Source organism: Periplaneta americana, unplaced genomic scaffold (genome assembly GCF_040183065.1).
Source record: "Periplaneta americana isolate PAMFEO1 unplaced genomic scaffold, P.americana_PAMFEO1_priV1 scaffold_21, whole genome shotgun sequence".
In the NCBI taxonomy this organism is placed as follows: Eukaryota; Metazoa; Arthropoda; class Insecta; order Blattodea; family Blattidae; genus Periplaneta; species Periplaneta americana.
In genome coordinates this window covers 3,599,208-3,625,821 of record NW_027185502.1, presented here as the reverse complement: position 1 = coordinate 3,625,821, position 26,614 = coordinate 3,599,208, and the positions used below count along the sequence as shown (strand labels likewise).

The 26,614-nt window shown below is 35.2% G+C and overlaps 1 protein-coding gene across 7 annotated transcripts in view; it reads right to left on the bottom strand.

Annotated features, from left to right (window-relative positions):
• The window catches only part of LOC138693781 (DNA mismatch repair protein Mlh1-like), a 142,232-nt gene that overhangs the window by 29,403 nt on the left and 86,215 nt on the right, over positions 1-26,614 (bottom strand). For all 7 annotated transcript variants that reach the window (XR_011330437.1, XR_011330436.1, XR_011330440.1 and 4 more), the window contains 2 exons: positions 24,012-24,219; positions 21,306-21,461 (listed from right to left, as the gene is read on the bottom strand). The gene's annotated coding sequence lies outside the window, so the exon portion shown is untranslated. The remainder of the gene's footprint in view (positions 1-21,305; positions 21,462-24,011; positions 24,220-26,614) is intronic.

The window sequence follows — 26,614 nt, the reverse complement described above, 5'->3', positions numbered from 1 at the left end:
TTTGGGGCTTTTAATAAAATAATTTTTATGAAAATAAATTAAACTACCAACTATGCCCGCCATATCATTAATATTTTAGTCATACGGATGACTGAAAAATGGGTGGCAGTTACATGTTATCCATTATTTAAAATATTCTAGACACCCTGTATGAAGTGTCATCGAAACTAAACAGACGCCATTGTAAACATGAATAACCATATTTTAATACTTTAAAGACTAATCCGAATAATATTAAGGCGTGCTCATAAAAACACCTCATTGAAAAAAAGAAATAGTTTTATATTCCAATGCAACAAATTGAATTCATGTGAATTTCATTCGTATTAAAGAAAATCTCATTCCTAATTCATCTCCTAAGTTTTATGACTGTATCTAAAAAAACCTGTGAATAATCAAATTAATAAAATTATTAATTTTTGTTCCGACGATTGAAAATCGCTTTCTATGTGTAGCGGTCGTAGCGTTCGCGAGACTTCATAACGATTAGTAATCTCAAACGTCCTTCTCCCTGACCTTGATCGCGCAACATTCTGTGCGACGGGAGAGTCTACCTGCTGAGCTCCTTTGTTCCGGTGAGTTATTTTTGTTAAAAACTGACACGATATTTAAGTCAACTTTCTGAAATTTTCACAGTGGAATCAATATACCCTAAATAATTAAACACATGTTTTTTCGTCTGTAAAAATGAATTGCGTTTTGTGTTCTATATGTTTTTTAAATATTTTACGGTGGGTAACTATTTAATAAATTATATATATATTTTTTTCATTTGAAGGGCATTTATAAACAAGGTTCTCCTTCTTCGAACTGCATTAAAATCACTTTTCCATCTTCCTTCGATGAATGAAACCGTGTTCTTTGTTAAACCAAAATTTTAAATTCTGATTGCTCCAAAACTATGAAAGGCATAAATATAGTATTGCTTGAAATTCATATTTAGAACATACAAAATAACTTACTACAATATTTTTAACTTTTGAGACATCATGGCTCAAAAACATATCTTTTTGCATGGAAGGACCCAGTTGGTATAGAAGGTTTCATCATAATACGTATTCCGGATGTCGATAGTCCGACTTGCAAATCATAGGAGTAGTGCTTCAGAGAAATGACGAAGACTCGTACAGAATTGGAACTAAAGATGGAATTTTGAATAAACTATATTGCAGGTAGGTTCACTTAACTTTAAAAAATGATAGTGCAGTTAATTTCATCAACACCTGGTACACAACACTTTCTTTCTTTCAGATCAGAATTTGATGTATGCCCTCAAATTTTCTTGTGATGGGAACAGGAGCCAGATGCAGAAATTTCGCCGAGGACTGCAGCGAAGAAAGAAGCCGTCGGAAGCAGAAAGGGTTCGTCTGTTGTGCTTGAAAAAAAAAATGGGTTCCAAAGTGGTGCTTGTGTGTGAAAAAGAAACTCTCTGCAACTCTATGTCACAGTAGCATACAGTACCTTCCCGCAACAGGTGACTTGGGAGACAAAAATAATAATATTGAGTTCTGTAACATAATTATTCGTAATTCAACAACAAAAATAGTAATGTTTAAGCATCCCATAATATAATTATTTCTGTAATAAAACTAAACTGACACGATATTTAAGTCAACTTTCTGAAATTTTCACAGTGGAATCAATATACCCTAAATAATTAAACACATGTTTTTTCGTCTGTAAAAATGAATTGCATTTTGTGCCTTTTCTTTGTTTTTAATGTTTATAAGATCACAAATCCATGTCTTACTAGTAAGTGTTCATAATAGGAAACATACAGCATTGTTCCGCTGAGTAACAGACATCGTTGCTCCACTGATATTCCTTATAAAACTACTTCAATTTTAAAACATTCAGTAGTAGACACCTGCTTAAGAGTTCATATGTATTGTGATGTTGTAATGTGCCTGTTTCCTTGATATACGGATTTAATTATTGTTTATTTTTATGATAATATTGTTTTATGTCTCTACTGTAAAAAAAGGAAAATGTTCTACACAACGTTGTTCGGGGGCGTACTTCAATTATTAAAGTAGTCACAGTTTTTCTCACAGCTGTACTCGGAGTTACTGGCCATGTATGAACACATGGATATTAATTCTCTTTGGATATTTTCTAATTTAGCCGAATCAGTTGTTGTAACAGAATCACAGGTTACGAATGATGCACATTCGAGTTTTTATCTAACTAATGAATAGTCGAATATTTGAAGAGAGAAAGAATAAGTTACTGATCTATTATTTCCAATATTCTGATTGCATGATTGAATCTACATGCTTGTGAAATTGTAATATAGTTTACTGTCCATGAATACTCCAGACCACTTTGCAATTGCATCAAAGTCACGTTGGAGAGAGAATGATAATGATGATATAATAATAATAATAATAATAATAATAATAATAATAATAATAATAATAATGTAGTCGTTTACACTATACTAGGGGCAGAAGAAATCGGCGGCTCTGGCGCACCTCTACTTCTCTACCCCGACTCCTACCCCCTCAGAACCTGCTTGGTGTATGGTGCTGTCCCAAATAACTCCATTCATACTTTTTCACTGCAGGAAAACTAAGAAAATAAATAAAATGATAACGTGATTTGTAGTACTTACAAATAGGGCCTACGTTCTTTACTCAGTATTATCATTATAATATTTTGCAAGTCAAGTCATTTCACAAAAGTAATAAAGTGTAATGTAAACCTAATATGAATCAAATATTTAGCATTACACAAATACTTTGTATTTTTGTGTTTTCAGAATGTTGTGTTGAAATAGTAAATACTAAATAATGTTTATGCAGTATACTTACCAACTTTATAAATCACGATAACATTAAACATTGAAGTACAAAATATGAATGTATGTTTACTGATTGTGGAATATGTATATTATTATAACCTGAACGAGTTCCGTAATTAAAGCACACTTACGAATGCTTAGCTTAATAAAATAACATAATAAGTATGACACAAAAAAATCGTTTTATAAATTTGGCACTCAGCTTTATCAACAGCTTAGGTTATTTAGTGTCTGAAAGAGATGAAGGTGATAATGCCGGTGAAATGAGTCCGGGGTCCAGCACCGAAAGTTACCCAGCATTTGCTCATATCGGGTTGAGGGAAAACCCCGGAAAAACCTCAACCCGGGCCACCTGGTTTCGCGGCCAGACGCGCTGACCGTTACTCCACAGGTGTGGACAAGTTAATGTATCATTGACAAGTTATTAAATAATATTTCATTTTATCATCCTAATAATATTTTATTCCCAAACGTAATGTATTTTATCTAATTATAACTAACACTGGAGCTCTTAAAAATTTAGCAGTCAAGAACATGTACTAGACTACAATATATTACTCCATTTGACACAGATGTAATTAGCATATCAATTAAGAAATTTACCTTATTTCGTGAACAATTTCTAAAAAAATTAAATTAACTTAATAATGGTCTTCATCAATCTAAATAATGAAACAATTTTCCATTGTTAATGTCTTAAATAAGCAACTTAATATAGCATAAAATAGAATGTTACAATATCTAAAAAAAAATTATCAATTTAAATGTAAAATTCCATATTATCTACATCTGCCCGTGTATTCTTTAAATAAATATATTATGTAAAATTAGGCTCCATAGGATCATTGCTGTACTGCTATTCGTCTTCCTTTTGCATAAAGTCTCTGGACTGATCGTAAAGAAGCGCCACTGGTCTTTGACAGTGACTGTCTGCATTGATGATAGGACCGTTTTAATGACCACACAGTTCTTGCAAGTAACAGTGAAGTTGATAAACACACCTTAGCTGCGTGAAGCAATGTAACAGTCGTGGTTGCTCCACACCGGCATGGATATATTTATCCATGACACTGGTTTCTGCTTGCTCGAAAGCGTGGTTCGTTCACACGGATGGAACGAAATAGTCAGTCGAAAAGTGGCCATGGACGGGTTAGTTTCTGAAGGATGTGTGGTTATGTATTCAATTTTAGTTAATGCAATCGTTCGTATCTTGCAACAAAGAAAACGCAGGAGAACGAGATGGTAGATGTTACAACGAAAAGCTTTGGGGCTTCCACATTTATTGAAGGAGAACTTAAAAATCATCCTGAGGATTTAAAAAATTTGTTAAGAATCACAGAGGTACAGTTTGAAGATTTGTTAGAGCGAGTTCGAACTGTAATAACAAAATGTGACACAAATATGAGACAAGCAATAACTGTCAGAAGAAAATGAGAGGATTTACAACTAGATTGTCGAGAGCCCGAAGAGTTGTCGAAAAAGCATTTGGGATACTCGTTAGTAAATTGAGTGTTTGAAAAACCAATTTCCTTGAAAATAGAAACAGTGGACAAAGTGGTCTGTGCATGTTGTGCTCTACGCAACTGGCTGAGAAGAGCCAATCAGTGCTACACTTATTTACTTACAAATGGCTTTTCAGGAACCCGCAGGTTCATTCCCGCCCTCACATAAGCGCGCCATCGGTTCCTATTCTGTGCAAGATTAATTCAGTCTCTATCATCATATCCCACCTCCCTCAAATCCATTTTAACAGGGAACGGATTTATATGGACTAAAAATATATGAAATATGTAAATATATATGTAGTTATTTTTACCAAAATATGGAATTAAATATGGATTTTTACCAAAATATGGAATTAAATATGGACTTAAAATTATAAAAAAATGACTATGTACGTTAAATATTGGTACATTTTAATCAAACTAAACAAAAAATATAATGGACGTACCTTATCTTCCAATGTAGTTTCAACAAAACACAATTTTTATTGTCTGTTACCATAACAATAGGTTACAAACATTTCTTTCAAGTGCTGAAAAGTGAATCTTCTTCTATTGTCTCTGAGGATAGATTTATACTGACTAAAAGAGCGTTCGACGTCACAAGAAGTAACTGGTACATAATTCAATTTCACAATGTCTGCTGGGGATAAGTCCAAGTTAATCTTCACTGTTGATTCACCACTCATCACAGCAACAACCTTTTGTAGTTCTTCATATCCAGGGTTTTTTGAAAGTACAGTGTCCACCTTAGCTCTTACTGCATCTGCAACTTTACCTCTACCACGATTCAGTTGTTCCACAGTACTATTTATAATTTCAAAACTTTCAGATAGTGAAAGGTGCCTATTTTGGAGACTTTTGAGCGTTTTTATGATGCATGAAAATGTATGCTGAATGTGAGCTAAGTCATTCTTCACACTTATGTCACAGGTAACTGTTTTCGCAGTATCAATTGAGACTGCATCTTCAGAGTCCAATGCAAGGAGAACATTGTTAATAGAGTCTATATGTTCGGCATAATATTCAACTGCTTCTAGCCATGTACCCCATCTAGTTAAAATTGGCTTTGGTGGCAATGGAATTTCAGGGTACATTTCTTTCAACACGTTAACTCTACTGGGAGCTTTGAGAAATACTTTTTTCACTGATGAAATCAACAAATCTACTTTAGGGAAATTGTCTCTGACCACTTCTGCCACACGATGAAATGCATGCGCCACACAAGTAAAATGAGTCAATTTAGGATATACAACAGATAATGCTTGTCCAGCTTTGACCATATAAGGGGCAGCATCGCTAATAAAGAATAACACATTATCGTACATAATACCCTTTGGCCACAGGATACCCATAGCTTCGTTGAACAGTTTAACTATAGTTTTGTTATTGCACTTTTCTAGAACATCACAATGTAAAAGAATTCGTTCAGAATATTGTTCACTTAACAAACCGATAACTACATTACCAACAAGTCTACCTTCTTTGTCGGGAGTCTCATCAATGGAAACCCAAATTGAACTATCTTTAATTTCATCTCTTATCTTCTGTATTGTCTCATCGTAGATGGATGGAGCATACGTCTTCCTAAGTGTTGACTCATCCGGGATTGTATGTTGAGTATATTTTTCAAGGAATTCCCTGAAGACCTTATTCTTTAGTTTGTAGAGAGGAATATCAGCAGAGATGAGAGAACGGCACAGGTCGATGTTAAACTCAGATCTTACATTCGATGTTGTTGGTTGTGTTAAAAACAATTGTCTCTGCTTGGAATTTAGTTGTTTGTTGGCCTGATGTTTACTAGTTGTAATGTGTTGTTGCACCAGGAACTTTTGTGTAGATGATACTGCACACTGACACAAATTACAAAATAATATTTTATTGTCAGTTGATAAACCATCTTCTTTAAATTCTGAAATGTAACTTGTTAGTTTTGATTTTAAATTGACTGAATGACGTACTTTTGGCATATTTACCGTCTTTATAGTATGATTTACAAAACTGAACCTATGTGTACTCTGACTGGCATTTAACTGTTGAGCTGCACAACTGAAGTCTGTTAAAAATTTTAAATTAAATTAATACAGTTTTGTAACTTACTTTCCCATTGTTGATAGGACTGCTAATTTTCAAATAACTCTGATGTTAAAGGGATTACTGAACATGTGTTTAAATCTCTATTGTTGAAATGTATTTTTAAAAGTTAATGGAATTTTGTTTTGTTTTATTGTTAAACCTAATATAATATGGACTGTTTTATATGAAATATGGAAAATATATGGAAATTAACGAAAATATGTACTAAACTCTAAAATATGGAAAAATATGGAAAATAAAAGTAGGATTTTTCAACCCTACACATTGTGAAACATAAAGATAATGCAAAATATAAATTATATTAGCTTTATAAGTAAATATGTATTTACATATAAATCCTTTCCCTGCATTTTAATATTATCCTCCCATCTACGTCTCGGCCTCCCCAAAAGTCTTTTTCCCTCCGACCTCCCAACTAACACTCTATATACATTTCTGGATTCGCCCATCTCAAACGTCTGGATTTAATGTTCCTCATTATGTCAGGTGAACCTTATTGTAACAAGCTGTTTTTACGGTGATGGGTTGTTAGCCCTTCGCCCAACCCGCAACTACCCTCCATATCTGGAGGCCGTCTCCTCTATCCGCAACCTGAGGACGCGCCATGCCGTGGTGATAGGGACTCACAATACATGGAATCCGTGCTACATACCTACAGAAATGACTGATCATGAAGATGACAGCCACTGTATTATTTCCGGTTCATGGCGACAATATGCAATCAATGCATTACAACATTTACCAAGACGTAACAGGCATGGAAATTGTGAACCAGAAAGAAAACGGGACAATTACTGCAATGAAGAAGGAGCATACCATGGCAATGTGAAGTATTACTTCAGCAGTAAAACACTTTGATAACATGAACTAAACACAGTTTGGAGACCTCTCTTAAACAATAGCGAAACAAAGTTATTAATGGAAAAGTGTTTCAGTTCATTACTTACATTCTTGAACATCTAGAATAAGAATTGACAATTTTGGTGGCTGTATATTATGGCAGAAAGGTTGGATGTTTATCTTTAAAATGCTTCTTGTTACAGCTTGAGGGATATTATCAGTTAATATTATGTTCTAATAGCCATTAATTAATCTTAATTTATAAGTATTCGATTAATTTGAGATTATAGTACTTGATTTTCCTTGTTTGTGGTATTAATGTGTTTTTGTTGATTTGATAATAATAATAATAATAATAATAATAATAATAATAATAATAATAATAAATGTCCACTAAAAAAGAATTGGCCTTAGCCTATACCTACCAAATTTGATTGAGTATCTCTGTTGTAAATAAGGTCGAATGAAAGAGTTAATTTTCATGAACCAAGGAACTTTAGGTTTGTAGAACTCATCGGTAGACTTTCCTGATCTGTCACTCTCAGAAATTTTCTTCAACTCCTGACGAAAAGAATTTCTCAAATTTTAAATTCCATTATCATTTCCTTGGGGCCAAGTCCTGGTATATTTAGGGTATCAGATATTCGTTCAGCCGCTGCTACCTGCTTATCCCGATCCCGGTACTCGTCCAGTGTTGGATTGTAAAGAACAGGTTCCATTTGATATAGTTCCAAAAATCGTATTGTGTCAATCTAAAAACAAACTTACAAGACAGCTTGCTTCACCATAGCCAGGCGGCTCAAACATGTTTAATTCCGTCACGATCGAATCGTGAGCTGCTTGACGTCAGAAGCAAGCTTGCTACACCGCGTTCACACTGGTAGTGGCTTACGAAAGCCTAATCGACACGAGCGTTTCACGCCCCGTGGGAACGCAGCACGTGACGCTGCTTGCCGTGTCCGTACCCGTCCTTTCCGACGTGATTTTTTCACTTCTGTTCTCACATTTCCGCTCCGTGCAGTTGTAACTCGGTAGGATTTTTCAAGAATCCCCAGTCGGTCTCTTTTGTCGGTAGAAGAACTACGGTCCACCCCGGTCATTAAGGGACGCGTGCGGAAATTTCTAGGCGCGCAGTTGTCACATTTTACATTGACTTCGCCCCACGTGGCGTGGGTATGAAACAAAGAGTTTGTAATATATAACTAGAGACACCAATGGCGCTAGTGCAGTGTACAAAATTGAAACGCTGTTTGGCCGCCATTAAAGGGATTTGATGCTTCGCTGGGAGTGCGAGCAGTTCATGCTTATTGAGGAGTACGAATAAATGTAAGTACACTTGAAGGGAAATAATAAGAAAATGGTGAAATACTGCGCCGCAAATAATTGTTCTAATATAGCCTACTATTGTAGGATGCTCAGGAAAGCATGCATATCCTAATATTTGGCAGAATGTTCCAAATGCAGTTCCTCCTTTCAATGTGTTTACAGAATATCGGAATATTTCTTGGATAAAGTTTTTCCAGAAACACATAAATCAGGTGTATAAGGTTTATTTCAAGAACTATCTAAGGGTTAGGTGCCATCACATTACAGTGGATTATAATAGCAGAGTGCATAAGAAAATCCTCACAAAATATCTGTATAAAACTGTGTTGTTTCACAATGAATGAATTAATCATGTAATTTCCGTTTTGTACAGTATGTACTTCTAGTTTGTGGTTGTATCAAATGCAAAGAAATTAGTGAAAATATAGCTGATGGCCTAGCTAAGCCTATTATTACCACTACTACTAGGTCTACTATTACCACTGCTACTAGGCCTACTATTACCACTACTACTAGTGGGTCCCTATCACCACGGCATGGCGCGTCCTCAAGTTGCGGATAGAGGAGACGGCCTCCAGATATGGAGGGTAGCTGCGAATATATTGAATAAGCAGTCGTGGACAGCCGATAAGGGGTGGTCCTCCAGCTTGGGGGTTGGGCGAAGGGCTAACAACCCATCACCGTAAAAACAGCTTGTTACGTATCCCTATAATAAGCCTCGGAATAGGACTGATTCTCTGGCACGACCACAGCAAAGGAATAAGGTTTTGAGATTTGGCACTTGGAACGTAACTAGTCTTTATAGAACAGGAGGGGTAACATTAGTAGCAAAATAACTAGCTAGATATAGAATAGACTTCGTAGGAGTACAAGAGGTTAGGTTAGATGGGAATGGCATATCACAAATAGGAGATTACTTGTTGTATTATGGGGAAGGAAACAATAATCACCAATTAGGAACAGGATTCTTTGTTCATAAAAGAATAAAATCAGCAGTAAAAAAGGTCGAATTTATCAGTGACAGGTTATCATATTTAGTACTTAAGGGTAGATGGTGCGACATCATAGTTATAAATGCTCACGCCCCTACAGAAGAGAAAGACTGCCATATAAAGAATAGTTTATATGAGGAATTGGAACATACTTTTGATCAGTTCCCTAGATATCACATGAAAATTTTATTGGGGGATTTCAATGCTAAAGTAGGACGGGAGGATATTTTTAGACCAACTATTGGAAAAGAGAGCCTACACGCAATTAGTAGTGACAATGGAGTTAGATTAGTCAACTTTGCCACATCGAAAAATTTAATTGTCAAAAGTACAACATTCCCCCATAAGGATGTACATAAATATACTTGGACTTTCCAGATGGATTGACACACAACCAAATAGATCACATCTTGATAGATAAACGGAGACATACTAGTTTAGTAGATATTCGAACTTTCAGGGGTGCAGACTGTAATTCTGACCATTATTTGGTGATTGGAGAATTAAGAGAAAGATTATCAGTAGCCAAGCGAGTAGAGCAACAAGTTAATATTACTAAATTCAATATTTTGAAATTAAAGGACGAGGAAGCTAAGCAAAATTATCAGGTCAAAATTTCGAATAGGTTTGCCACTTTAGAAAGTTCCGACGAAGTTGAGAAAGAATTAGATGTTAATAGCGTGTGGGAAAATATCAGAGATAGTATCAAAATTGCAGCTGAGCAGAGCATAGGTTATTATGAAACTAAGAAAAAGAAACCGTGGTTTGATGAAGATTGTTGCATGGTAGTAGAAAGAAGGAAACAGGCAAAATTGAAATTCTTACGGGATCCAGTTGAGGAGAAGAGAGATAATTATTTCAATGAAAGACGGGAAGCAAGTCGTACACTTAGGAATAAAAAGAAAGGTTACTTGAAGGAAAAACTGAATGAGGTAGAAACAAATAGTAAAAATAAAAACATTCGAGATTTATATAAGGGTATAAAGGAATTTAAAAACGGATATCAGGCAAGGGTAAACGTGATCAAGGATGAGAATGGTGACTTGCTTGCAGACTCTCATTCAATCCTGAACAGATGGAAAAACTATTTTGGGCAACTACTAAATATACATTGGACAAATAGAAATTATCGGGACGAAATTGAAATACAAACTGCTGAGCCATTTATACTCGAACCCACACTTTCTGAAGTCGAAATTGCGATAGAAAATCTGAAAAATTATAAGTCTCCAGGTATCGATCAAATTCCAGCAGAATTAATACAAGAGGGTGGAAGCGCATTATCTAACGAAATTTATACGTTTGTACTTGCTATTTGGGAAAAGGAAACTGTACCAGAACAATGGAAGGAGTCCACAATCGTACCTATCTTTAAGAAGGGGGACAACACTAACTGTAGTAACTTTCGAGGAATATCACTTTGTTGATGTTGTACAAAATTTTGTCCAATATTCTTTTGAGAAGATTAACTCTGTATGTAGATGAAATTATTGGGGATCATCAGTGTGGTTTTAGGCGTAATAGATCAACTATTGATCAGATACTTTGTATTCGACAGATAGTGGAGAAAAAATGGGAGTATAAGGGTACAGTGCATCACTTATTCATAGATTTCAAAAAGGCATATGACTCGGTTAAGAGAGAAGTTTTATATGATAATCTTATTGAATTTGATATTCCCAAGAAACTAGTTCGATTAATTAAAATGTGTCTCAGAGAAACATACAGCAGAGTCCGTATAGGTCAGTTTCTGTCAGATGCGTTTCCAATTCACTGCGAGCTAAAGCAAGGAGATGTACTATCACCTTTACTTTATAACTTTGCTCTAGAATATGCAATTAGAAAAGTTCAGGATAACACAGAGGGTTTGAAATTGAACGGGTTACATCAGCTTCTTGTCTATGCGGATGACGTGAATATGTTAGGAGAAAAACCACAAACGATTAGGGAAAACGCGGAAATTCTAGTTGAAGCAAGTAAAGCTATAGGGATGGAAGTAGATCCCGAAAAGACTAAGTATATGATTATGTCTCGTGACCAGAATATTGTACGAAATGGAAATATAAAAATTGGAGATTTATCCTTTGAAGAGGTGGAAAAATTCAAATATCTTGGAGCAACAGTAACAAATATAAATGACACTCGGGAGGAAATTAAACGCAGAATAAATATGGGAAATCCCTGTTATTATTCGGTTGAGAAGCTTTTGTCATCTAGTCTGCTGTCAAAAAATCTGAAAGTTAGAATTTATAAAACACTTATATTACCGGTTGTTCTGTATGGTTGTGAAACTTGGACTCTCACTTTGAGAGAGGAACAGAGATTAAGGGTATTTGAGAATAAGGTTCTTAGGAAAATATTTGGGGCTAAGAGGGATGAAGTTACAGGAGACTGGAGAACGTTACACAACGCAGAACTGCACGCATTGTATTCTTCACCTCACATAATTAGGAACATAAAATCCAGACGTTTGAGATGGGCAGGACATGTAGCACATATGGGCGATTCCAGAAATGCATATAGAGTGTTAGTTGGGAGGCCGGAGGGAAAAAGACCTTTGGGGAGGCCGAGACGTAGGTGGGAAGATAATATTAAAATGAATTTGAGAGAGGTGGGATATTATGGTAGAGACTGGATTAATCTTGCACAGGATAGGGACCGTTGGCGGGCTTATGAGAGGGCGGCAATGAACCTCCAGGTTCCTTAAAAGCCAGTAAGTAAGTAAGTACATAAGATAAGATATTAGTAAAAGTGCATTTGTAATTTCTCTCTAAATCTTTTCATTTCTGCATAATCGTACATTAATTTTGGTTGATAGGTATTCTCTGGAACACCATATGTGTGGCTGGCTTCAGATGATGAAATGTCTATTGTGTGTTCAAAACATTCTTGTGGATAACAATAGTTTGTTATTATTTGTAATCAAATATATAGCTACACTGGACATAGAAGAGCTACAAACAATTAAACAAAATGATAAGATCATAAACATATGTCCTACAGTTAGCTCTCCAATCACCACGAGGCTATCCAGGCCTGAGAAGACCAGAATAGTATTGAAAAGGTCAATAGCATTTTGTAAGATATGGAACAGACCTTCAAGATCTCTGAATCGGTTGAGGACAGAAAATTAGGCACTGTTAAACTATATATCAAATCTGAAAAATACTCATTTATTTTTATTTTATTTTATTGGGTTATTTTACGACGCTGTATCAACATCTCAGGTTATTTAGCGTCTGAATGATATGAAGGTGATAATGCCGGTGAAATGAGTCCGGGGTCCAGCACCGAAAGTTACCCAGCAACTAATTTATTCATACATATAAATTTAATAAAATAATAGTAATACAAAGTTATATGCTTCGGTAATGAATTGTGTTAATGTGTTCCCGCATCTCAACGACACACTTGATTTCCCTCTGAAAATCGAATACAGAAAACTAGTTACGTTTGCCAGATTGTACGTTTTTCCAGTTTTCTTACTTTTTTTACCTTAAAATAAATCTTCCATAATTTGAAAGCCATCTATGTTTTTCCTCCGCAATATAATTATTTTCAACATGGAATCTATTCGCCTATATACACACATTTATTTTGTGTTTGTGTTTAAAAAGAAGTAGACCTGATGGCTTGTTAGGAATGGTAATGACCTTACACCTTAAACAATAAACAATCAATTATATGCTACTAAATCTCTCGGAACTTCATATACATCTTCCTTATTTTTATATTCAAACCTTTCTTTCTTTCTTTTTTTTTTTTAATTAAAACAAATCTAGCAATCCTAAAACTGGTTTTTATGTATTTTATTTCTCTAGTGCAGCATGATGTCCAAACAACTTTCAGTTAAAACAGCGCCGGGCATGAGAGCGGCTCTGTTTAGCCGGCCAGAGCTGCTCTCGCTCTTCAATTGCAAGCCGGAGCAGAACGCTCACGCAGTGGCGGACTCGCATTACAGCTACCTTCCCTGCATTAATATAACAAGAGCCATTGTTGTTCTAGTCATTCAGTCTGTCAGTACATAATAGTTTATAAGAATATCACATCAATCCATTGTAAGTATAGACTTTATAACACTCTTATTAATTTAAGGCACGGGCCTCCAAAAGGATCGTCTGCGCCGAATCACTTGCAAGATGCTACTTGCATAAGCTCATGACCTGGGGTGGGAGAGTTGAAGATGTGGACAGCGACAGGTGTGTTAACTAGAACAGTGGCGGTTTATTGTACGCTAGACATCACTGGGGAAGTTCGTGTACTTTTACTCAATGAAAATCACAATTTGTTAATAACACAAATAAAAATACAAATAAATATATAAACAAACTATAGACATTGGAACAATATGACAACTACTCGTGGTATAAACAATTAAATTCAAAACACTTTGAAAATAAACAATTATTAGGAACTACAAGTCCCATGGAAATTGAAATTAAATACATAATCATCATTAGTCTGATGTAAAAATAAACCAATATATTTGTCTACGTATAATAATGAATGAAATGCTTTCTACTGAAATTAGCCTCTTCAGTTCCATATATTTGTTTCAGCAATATTGCATTGAAATCCGGAGTTACATCACACACTGGCAACCATAATTGGTCGTCCATCATGCGGGTCCTACATTTTGACTTTGCGCTGTTTCGAATTTTGTTTATATTACGTATCAACACATCCATGACGTGCTGAAAATTCAAAGTTTTCTCACAAAGCGCTTCTTGATGAAGAATGCAATGTACTATGTAGAAATCTGATACACCTCTTTCGTTAAGAAACACTTTTAGTCTGCCAATTAAACTCTTTATTTAACAAAGATAAATTCCCCCAAAAAAGAATTAATGTGTTACAAAATTAGATTAATCAATGACGACAGTGTACGCTGGCTTTATCAAAAAAGACTTGAACAAAAAATGTTAGAAACACCTGAAGATGAAGACATTCACAAAGAATGGGAAAATATTAAAACTCAAATATCACAGGCAGCCATGGAGAGCATCGGAAAATATAAGGCTTTCACACGAAAGAAAAAATTAAGATCATGGGATGATGAAATTAAGATCATAAAAAATAAAAACATAGCTTATAGAAAATACCTTCAAACAAAATCCGTCAATGATGAAATAGATTATAAACATAAAAGGGCGATAGCTAACAGAGAAATTAGAAAACGACACAGGCAATCATGGAAAGAGTTTATATCTTTTTTAGAAACTGACATTTATAAAATGAAACCCAATACATATAAAATTTTAAAATACATGAACAGAGACATAAAGGAATCCGCCAAGATAAACCCTTGCCCCAAAATAGAAACATTCCTAGACTTTTACAAAAACTTATGGAACAATCCTACTTTTGATTCAAAATTCTGGGACACAAAAAACCCAGATGAACAATGCATTACAAAAGAAGAACTACAAGAAGCATTAAAGAAGACGAAAAATAGTAAATCACCTGGAGAAGATAACCTAAATTCAGAATTGTATAAATATGCAGGAGATCTATTTCAGGAAAGATTACTAAGATTTCTAAACAGAATATATCTGACTGCCACTTTACCGGAAGAATGGAAAAATAGTGTAATTATTCCCATATATAAAACAGGAGATAAACAAAATGTTGAAAACTATAGAGGGATTAGTATCCTCAACACATGTTATAAGATATTTAGTAGGATTTTAAATGAAAAATTAAAAAAACATGCAGAAACTTTCCTTCTGGAGTGTCAAAATGGCTTTAGAAAAGGAAGATCATGTGTAGATCCATTATTTAGTATCAAACTATTGTTAGAAAAAAGAAGAGAATTTAATTTAGAAACCCATATAGCTTTTATTGATTTTGTGAAAGCTTTTGATGAAGTCCGGAGAGACCTTTTATTCGACATATTACAAGATAAAAATATTCCAAATTTGCTATTACAAAATATAATAGAAATCTACACAGACAGCAAAATAAGTGTCAAAATAAATAACTGTATATCCGAAAGAAAATTAGTTAATAATGGAGTTCGACAAGGTTGTCCACTATCACCAACTTTATTTAATATTTATATAAATGAAATTATTTTAAAATGGAACCAAATCTACACATCAGGAATCAAAATAACCAGTGCTCTAACATTAAATACCTTACTCTATGCCGATGATCAAGTCATAATTTCCAATTCAGAGGATAATTTACAAAGAGGATTGTATACATTAAATAAAAATATTAAAAGATTTTGGGATGGAAATTTCAGCACAAAAATCAAAAGTAATGGCATTTTTAGGACAAGACCCAGTCAGAAGATAATACACAATAACCAATGCCTCGAACAAGTGCAAAATTTCAATTATCTGGGTTGTGAAATATCTTATCAAAATGAAAAAGATATGAACAAGAAAATTACCAAATTTACACAAATTCTAGGAATAACATTCAATACATTAAAAGCTAAATTAGTACAAAAATCTACAAGAATAAAAATATATAATACACTAGCATTGCCCTCCCTTTTATACGGAAGCAAGATTTGGACATTAAAGAAAAAAGACATGAACAGAATCAAAGCAACGGAAATGAAATTTTTCAGGAGGACAGCAGGATATACTCTTTTAGACCGAAAAAGGAATGAAGAAATTTTAGAACAATTAGACAGTAGAAGAAAAAATCAGCAGATACAAATTCAATTGGCTAGATCATGTAAGAAGATTGGAAAATTCAAGAATCCCAAAAATTATGATGCAGTATAAACCTAGAGGACATCGTCGACCAGGAAGACCTTTAAGAAGACTGCTAGATTGGGCCGAAACAGGTCTACAGAGGCCTAATTCGTGAAGGATGATGATGATGATGATGATTAAACTCTTTTTCTCGGGAACAACGCAACAGGCTCCATTAGTTGCCATGGACACTAGCTTTGACTACTGTAAATAATAATTATGTTTATGTAGGCATGAGCAAAGGCCATTGAATATTTCTTCTCCAGTGGTGGTCTAATAAATATTCCTCACATCAATCTGTTTGTCAACACCGCCAGATAACTGAGCTGTGCGTATTGAATCATTGCTTTCATCACAAGAGAGAGAAAAATGTTGTTGTTGTTTTCTAATGCCAGGCATTTGACAATAAAGTCATTTGACCTCTTGCACTCCAATATTTTTCAAAGATATTGTCATGGTTAGCCACTGACGCACAGATTTTGAGGTGTTCCGAATCCATTTCTTGGTTTGAGTTGCACAATGGGCAGTTAGGGGACTGATATATTCCAATTCTATGCAGGTGTTTGGCCAAACAATCATGGCCTGTTGCCAATCTAAATGCAGCTACAGATGATTTGCGTGGTAAATCGGGAATCAACTGTGGATTATGATGCAGAGAGTTCCATTTTTTCCCTTGAGATTGTGTTATCAAATTTTGTTTGTTGAAGTCTAAGTATGTAGATTTAATAAATCTTTTCACAGAGTAATACGTAGATTTAGTAACAGGTCTGTAAGTAGCAGTATTGCCCTTCTTTGCTAAAGCATCCGCATTCTCGTTTCCCAGGATTCCGCAATGGGATGGTATCCATTGGAATACAATTCTTTTATTGAGTGTTATTAGTTGAGAGAGCATTTTATTTATTTCTGCTGTTTGAGATGAAGGTGTATGTCTATAGACTATTGATAGAATAGCTGCTTTGGAGTCTGACAATATAACTGCATTCTTAAATTTATTGATGTGGCATAGAAGATTCCTGAGACTTTCACTTATTGCAGTGATTTCTCCATCAAAACTTGTTGTTCCATAACCAAGAGATCTATAAAGTGAGAAGAGACAGCACGTAACACCTGCACCGGCACCTTGTTCCCTGGAGATCAAGATCCGTCAGTGCATAAATGAAGCCAGTTTTGTGGAGGGTACCTAATATTAATTGTCTCTGAAGACAATTGTTTCATTATTTGAGTGTTCACTTCTGATTTCAGTATTTCTTGTGTTAAATTTAGATTATACTCTATATTTAAGAGTGTTAAAGGGTTTGGTTTAATTTGTAAGTTTTCTTTTAAATTCGGGACGTTGATTTTCTGTTTTAATTCTTGAACCATGGATATGAAACTTTTTTGAGTTTTTAATCTACATAGAGGACAGTTAAAGTTAAGTGTTGGTTATTTTAAACAAAATTATGTTGGAAAAATGAAAAAAATCTTAACAAAACGTTAAAAATAAACCAGCTGTTAATTTCACATTTGTTAAGCCAAATTAAACATTACTTGGAAAAATTGGCCATAAGTATATGATTATGTCTCGTGACCAGAATATAGTACGAAATAGAACTATAAAAATTGGAGATTTATCCTTCGAAGAGGTCGAAAAATTCAAATATCTTGGAGCAACAGTAACAAACATAAATGACACTCGGGAGGAAATTAAACGCAGAATAAATATGGGAAATGCGTATTATTATTCGGTTGAGAAGCTTTTGTCATCTAGTCTTCTGTCAAAAAATCTGAAAGTTAGAATTTATAAAACAGTTATATTACCGGTTGTTCTGAAGGTTGTGAACTTGGACTCTCACTTTGAGAGAGGAACAGAGATTAAGGGTGTTTGAGAATAAGTTTCTTAGGAAAATATTTGGGGCTAAGAGGGATGAAGTTACAGGAGAATGGAGAAAGTTACACAACACAGAACTGCAAGCATTGTATACTTCACCTGACATAATTAAGACCAAAAATCCAGACATTTGAGATGGGCAGGACATGTAGCATGTATGGGCGAATCCAGAAATGCATATAGAGTGTTAGTTGGGAGGCCGGAGGGCAAAAGACCTTTGGGGAGGCCGAGACGTAGATGGGAAGATAATATTAAAATGGATATGAGGGAGGTGGGATATGATGATAGAGATTGGATTAATCTTGCTCAGGATAGGGATCAATGGCGGGCTTATGTGAGGGTGCCAATGAACCTCCAGGTTCCTTAAAAGCCAGTAAGTAAGTAAGTAAGTAAGTAAGTAAGTATTCTTATGGTAATTTGGCTGGGCCTTAATAGATTATTCCTTAAAAACGGAATTTCTTAAAAGTGGCAATGTTAAAAAGGGGTTTTACCAGTCTAATATCATACAGTCACGAAGTTTGAGATGATATTTGGCATTTCTCGTGATACAGCGCTGCAAGCAGTTTGCAACTCGGAGTACTAGGAACAATAGACTGTGCCGTACTATTCCACATTGTTCCCTGTGAAGAAAAGTTGTGTAAACTGTGAAATGTTCATTATCGGTTGTAATAAATGTTAATGGCTAAAATACAATAATTGGAATAATAATATGGGACAAGAAAGAGACGTTTGTAGTGCTATAAACTGTAAGAAAAACAGGCCAGAATTATCCTTCTTCCAAAAGAGCCAGTAAGGTGAGTTCATTAAACATACTATGTACCGTACTTCATGAAAATAATAAATGAACCTTATGTATTTAATATTTCAATAAAGGAAGGAAAGTGTCAAAAACACAATAACGAAAGTATAATACATTTTGTCGTCTGCTAGGGAAGGGGTATGTGATGAGTAGAGCTCTATATAGAGAGAGTACTGCAAAGGTCGGTGGCTGTTCCCAAGCGCTCGCTCTGTTAACATTGCTGGAATAGCGAAATTGACGCTCTCTGCTGCAAATTCCATTCTAGGGCACTGAAATAATTGTAAATACACTGACATGTAGCTAAATGTCTCACGCATGACCTATGAACTTTTAAATGTAACATCTCAATTAGAAGCATTGCAAATACATGTTACTCGTGTATAAGCTCTGGCAAAGAGAGAGAGTAAATGTACAATGTAGACCTACTGCAAGTATTACGGTACCTCTTTTTAGCAAATATATTTTGTCATCATTTAGAGACTTATCTAACCTCTCTGTCCGTGATTCATTTTCTTTCAAGGCTTTGTTTAACTTATTTTTGACACATCAAGCACACCAATTCCAGGCCACAGCTGCATTCTCCTGGTGGAATGGGTGAATCTGCAGTGCTGCTAGCCTGTGTCATATTTAAAATGAAAAATAAGAAAGCTGCAGGCCTAATACAAATTTTATTATTTAATTATATATTGTTATAATATAATTAAGATATATAATATATTATATCTTATATTGTATTATATTATGTTAAATTTTATTGATTTATTTTATATATTATTATATTATATCTGCAGTACTTGGGAAAAGTGACATAAGTCAGTTTCCACAAACCTTTTTTGATAATTTATTGACAACTTACACTGGTTTATGTCGATTTGATTTTTTTCTCTATGAATTATTGTAATGGGAGAAATACTTATGTCTCTTTTTCCAAATGAGCAGATGTTCCGTAAGTTGTCAATAAATTATCAAGAAAGGTTTGTGGAAACTGACTTATGTCACTTTTCCCAGGCACTGCAGATACTATATTATATTATGTATAGGAAATAATCACTATTTGTGAGGAAATAAACCAGCATTAATACCATACTCACTTCGCATAATCGGAAGTGTTCATTTGCACCAGTTCATCCTTGCCCTTGTACACCTTCCTCTTGCCTTGTGTTACATTCCGTGCACAACACTGAGGCATTTTACTGTCTTTGAACTAAGAAGAAAACTGCTATTTAATTCAGTTTAATGGTTTTCTTATGCTAGTACTAGTAGGCGAGGTCACGTGAAGAACCAATCAGAGTGCCGTATTGTTGGCAAGCGGCAAGGAAAACAGTTGCTATACTCTGTCTATAGTGATGAGGTGATCCTAATGGTTAGCAGCTAAAGTTCAACTGTCACTGGATGCATATAGCTTTGTGACTGTATGCACTAGACTGTGATGTCTCTTGCTACCCTAAATTGAAATTTCTCTAGTGTTGTCTGTGATTTTTGTTCATGGTTTTATTATTCTTGCAGATGGGAGATAAAATAGTCCACTTCCACGTGGTATTCCTTAGACTAGCTCAGTAACTCTTCCAAAAGTTAACAACAGAAAACCACAATTTTACGGAAGGTAAATCAATACAAAATGAATTGCTACACTGACATGAACACATTCGCAGTAACAATTAAAAAATACTCTGCATGCTTATTTTCCTATTTCTACAAGGTGTTAATCCTTTTCAAAAACCCTGTTTATTAAACAAACAGCATTCTGTTTTACTGTACCAGATACTAGAAATACAATAACAATGTCAACGCATAATGCTGCTCTTCAGTTTAATTAGTGTGCGAGTCCCAGCAGTGTGACACAGGAAGAACTGCAACCTAACAAATATATATATTCTGTAGTGACAGACGCTTCACCAACAAGACTCTCAGAATAATTCTCGTTACATATTGCAATGGCAGAAAATAAGGTAAAGTCAGAGTCTTTATGTCTATTCTATTAAAATGCTTCTTAAACATTTTACTTTATGGCTGATAATTTGAGCACTAGCACAAAATAAATACGATAAAATATACAGGTAGCTGAAATGAAAGTTTCGAAAGAAAATGTAAGAGATGAGTTTCAAATAAATTCGGTAACGAAGTTGTAGGATCCAGCGCGAAATCGGCAGAACATTATTTACTCAGAATGAAAAAAACTACAGACTACTTAAAACAGCTTCCTATTACAATCCAAAGACTAAACAAGATCAATAAGAGTACAGATCCAGTGAACACTGAAAGAGCTGTAAAGCTAAAAATTTCACAATGTCTAGACTCTGAAGTGTAGAAAAAGAAAGTGACACCACAAGTCCATATTTACACGAAAGGTAGGTGCTAACTCTACTTACCTTATAATTTCCTAACTATGAAGTAGACATACTGGATGTCTGTAAACCCTCTTCTAGCTGCAGCCTTCATGAAGCTCCTGCATGCGGTGGCAGAGCTCACTTCCCGCAGCATGGCTTCCAGAGCACTTCGATTAGCACACCAATTTCCAAGTCATTCTTGAACAAAGTAGAACGAGTAAGGTAACACAAACAAGCAAATGTAGTCAAACTACTATCAACAACAAGCACAAAAAACATCATTATGAGCTCTTGTTCCATCAAGGGTGTGGGAGATGTCAGTGAAAGCTTCACAGCATCCTTACATTTCATTGAAGTTATTAAACCACATTTATCTATAACAAATTACAAATATTCTTAAAATATAACTGCAATATAATAAATAATTAATACAGTTCTATGAACACAATATTTTCATCAAGGCTTCTTTAATCAGACATGTTTTGGGTTACTGCTGTCCCATCATCAGTAATTAACAGTGGTCCTCACATAAGTCCACCATCGGTCCCTATCCTGTGCAACATTAATCCAGTCTCTATCATCATAACCCACCTCCCTCAAATCCATTTTAATATTATCCTCCTCCCATCTATATTTCGGCCTTCCCAAAGGTCTTTTTCCCTCCAGCCTCCCAACTAACACTCTATATGCATTTCTGGATTTGCCCATACATGCTACATGCCCTGCCCATCTCAAACGTCTGGATTTAATGTTCCTAATGATGTCAGGTGAAGGATACAATGCATGTAGTTCTGTGTTGTGTAACTTTCTCCATTCTCCTGTAACTTCATCTCTCTTAGCCCCAAATATTTTCCTAAGCACCTTATGCTCAAACACCCTTAATCTCTGTTCCTCTGTCAAAGTCAGAGTCCAAGTTTCACAACCATACAGAACAACCGGTAATATAACTGTTTTATAAATTCTAACTTTCAGATTTTTTGACAGCAGACTGGATGACAAAAGCTTCTCAACCGAATAATAACAGGCATTTCCCATATTTATTCTGCATTTAATTTCCTCCCAAGTGTCATTTATATTTGTTACTGTTGCTACAAGATATTTGAATTTTCCCACCTCTAGGAATGATAAATTTCCAATTTTTATATCTTCATTTCGTACATGAGACATAATCATATACTTTGTCTTTTCGGGATTTACTTCCAAACCTATTGTTTTACTTGCTTCAAGTAAAATTCCCGTATTTTCCTTAATCATTTACTTTCTGATAGCCAGGCGGCACTAAAGGTGATTGAATCGCCTTTGGTCAAGTCGAAACTGGTACTGGAGTGCCGGAATACCCTCATGACACTGGCAAACACTAACTCGGTTCATCTGAGGTGGGTACCAGGACATGCAGGGATTCACGGAAACGAGAAGGCGGATGAGGATGCTAAAGATGGAGCTGAGACCCCATTTATAGGACCAGAACCTGTGTTGGGACTATCTTCAAGACCAATTAAGCAGGTCATCAGGGATTGGGCTCACAGACGACATATTAGCTACTGGAACTCAATTAAGGGCTGTAATCACAGCAAGGCCCTTATCAAAGGTCTTGCAAGGACAAAATCGAATGAGCTGCTGAGACTTAGCAAAAAGCAGCTCTCTTGGGCAACAGGATTTCTTACAGGACACTGTGCCCTGAAGAAAAACTTATACAGGATGGGACTTATTACTGACCCACTGTGTATAAGATGTTCACAAGGAGATGAGTCAGTAACTCATCTGCTATGCGTTTGTAATGCCCTTGCACAACAAAGATCTCTCTTTTTTGGGAGTCACTTTCCAAAACTTGAAGAGATCTCGAAGGTCCCAGTCCAAAGTTTGATACAGTTCATCAAGAACTTGAAACTTTTGGACTGAAAGGGATGAAAGACGGGGATGCGCAATAGATCTTATAGGTCGCTGTGCTTGGGCCGGAAGGAACACCGCTGTTAAATCTAATCTAATCTAATCTTCCTTAATCATTTGTGGATTTTCCCCTAACATATTCATGTCATCCGCATAGACAAGCAGCTGATGTAACCCATTCAATTCCAAACCCTCTCTGTGATCCTGAACTTTCCTAATGGCATATTCTAGAGCAAAGTTAAAAAGTAAAGGTGATAGTGCATCTCCTTGATTTAGCCCGCAGTGAATTGGAAAAACATCTGACAGAAACTGGCATATATGGACTCTGCTGCACATTTCACTGAGACACATTTTAATTAATAGAACTAGTTTCTTTGGAATACCAACTTCTGTAAGACTATTATATAAAACTTCCCTCTTAACAGAGTCATATGCCTTTTTCAAATCTATGAATAACTGATGTACTGTACACTTATACTCCTATTTTTTCTCCAATATCTGTCGAATACAAAAAATCTTATCAATAGTTGATCTTTTACGCCTAAAACCACATTGATGGTTCCCAATAATTTCATCTACATGGAGTTAACCTTAACAAAAGAATATTGGACAAAATTTTGTACGACGTCAACAAAAGTGATATTCCTCGAAAGTTAATATCATTAGTCTTGTCTCCCTTCTTAAAAATAGGTACAATTATGGAATCCTTCCATTGTTCTGATACACTTTCCTTTTCCCAAATAGCAAGCACAATGTATTAAAAAGTAAAAATGTCTGACTTCTTAGTAAGGACGGCTGCCTCTTCCGCTCTCCAAAGCTGTCCCTGATAGTCAGTATAGCAGGGGAATTATTGTGACTTACCATAATTCTCCTTCTAATGAAACGAACACAGAGTTCAGCACGTGAGTGCATGATAGTTAGTTCTCCAACTCCTTGGGCTCTAGCTGGTCTGGATATTACTGCTGCGTTCATTGTTGCGCTATCTTTTCCAAACACGATGTTTGCTAAACTCAGACACGACTCGTTTGCTCTGACGATCACATTCCCTTTGAAGATGTCAGCAATCTTCCTGTATAAGAAAGAATACATATTATCTCACGTCCTATAATGAGACAACTCAACTTCATAATAATATCGTCACTACAAAAGTTCCTTTTTAATCAGAGAATATGAAAACATTAATATTAATTGTGGGTTTTAGGCTTTATAATTTATTTCCCAAGTTTCACATCCCAGTACCATTCAGCAATGAACACTTCACGATTAACATTAAACTGTCGATACAATGTGAAAGAACAGTTAAGTGAAACATAATGAAATTAATATTTTGTTCTTTTCTAATTTTCTATGCTTATCTCTTGTCCAAATGTCATGGGTTCTAATCTTGCCGAAAGCAATGAAATTTTAGGGGGAATATAATATCTAAGTGTGGACTATATCAAATTAGGAAACTGTAAAAGATTTCTCTGTTAATGAATAAAAACGAATAAAAGCAAAATTCTATGTTCAACCCCATCCATTAGATGTACTCAAGTTTCAACTTTTCTTAGCATTGAGGAGACCTCTAGTAGGAAAGGAATGGACACATTTTTACTCAAAATCTTATTATCCACAGTATTCTGTGGTGCACAAACTGAAAATGGATATCAGTGGAGCCCAGATTTCCATGTTTTTATATAAACTTGTTACACTTCTCAAATATTTGTTTTATACCTTACCGATTCCAAATAACCATACTTTTCCGTGCCTGTGTGCATGTTTTGGCCTTTTTGGGAGTAAATTCATGCAAAATGCATGTTTTGAAGATATTAGATTTAATAGCACATATTTATAAATTTATTTTGTATGTTATGTTCTTTTTTCTGGATCTAGTGGATATTTTATGTTAACTTGCATAATAGTGCCTTTTATGAATGTTGCTTCGTAAAATCTGCTATTTCCACGTTATTTGTTTATTGAGGAAAAAAAAAAATAAAAGAAAGCTCCCCGTAATATGGTTTTGTAGCATCAAAAGGCTTTGCACTAATCCCTCCCTTTGTTACACTGAAATTTCCAACCCCAACTCTCTCTCATTACAAGCCAGGGATCAAAATATTGAAAGAAAGGAAGCCAGAAGCAGCATGCTTGCAAACTGCAATTTAGTATACTTTTGTGTCAAATTGTGAAGTGTTGCTGTAGCTCCTGTTAGAACTGCAAGAATAAATCTTCTGTTAAAATGCATTGAGGAAAAGGAATTTCTAAAGATGGATAGTGATGCAGTTTATTGTGATTGTTGTAATAAAGACGTAAGCACTTGTGTATTTTGGGGCGCATTGCAGTTAAGATGTAATGCTGCAAAGCCGGAAGGTCGCGGGTTCGATTCTCCATGGGGTCATGACCATGCGGAAATGCAAAAGACTTACAATTCGATCTCACTTTGTCCCAAATTTCATCTCTTAAGTATGCATCTGTCACTTCTCGTGATGTAGAAAGATCATTTTCTGTGTCCAAGAATGTGCTTCAGATAAACATATGAGCTTAAGTGAAGAAAATTTTGAGAAATCAGTTGTAGTAAGCTTATGTTGTTTCAAAATAAAATATAAATGTAACATCATGTAGAACTCAATTTTGATAGTGCATATTTTTAATGTTTCTTTCACTTCATTGTGCATGTCTTGTCATATGACAGTGCACGAATGCATGCAAGTTTTAAAATTTGACAGTGCATGGAAATCCGGCTCTAGATATCAGTTAAGCCGAGACAAGAGAACAAGAGCCAAAGATATTAGAGAATTTTCACACTCCGCCTGTCTGTAATTCTTTAATGTTATCATGACGCCATTAATTGCAGAGCCTATCAGAATCAAGATATATATGCTAGTGTAATAAGTAAAGTGCAGATTTCTAAGCACAATCAAACAGTAAAATAAGCACGAAAAATGGTGAAAAGAAGCACCAAAATAAGCAAAAACGAATACACGGAAACAGCAAAATAAGCACGAAAAATGGTGAAAATAGACACCAAAATAAGCAAAAACGAATACACGGAAATACGATGATAAATTATTTGTTTCGTAGAACTCTTTCCTTATTGAAGGCTGTCACCTGGAAACAAGAAGATCCACGTCTTTGTACTGACTTCCAACAGTCTCAGTGACACGGTGCAAGGCACGTCAAGTGAACTAATTTAGGGTAAAGAACTTTTAAACCAGCTCCTGCTTTAACAATATATGCAGCAGCATCACTGAGAAATAACAATAAATTGTCATACCGAATCCCTTCTAGCCACAAGAAAAGTAACGAGTCGTTGAAAAATTTTGCAACAGTGGAACGATTTACTCAGTCAAGCAGCTATTTGTATATTAAGAAGAAATGATCTGCTGCCTGCTTCCCACTACAGCACTACACACGCACTGTCCCGATGCATCTGTGGTTTCATCAATAGAAATTCGTATGTTTTCATGCTTCAGTTTATCCCGAATATT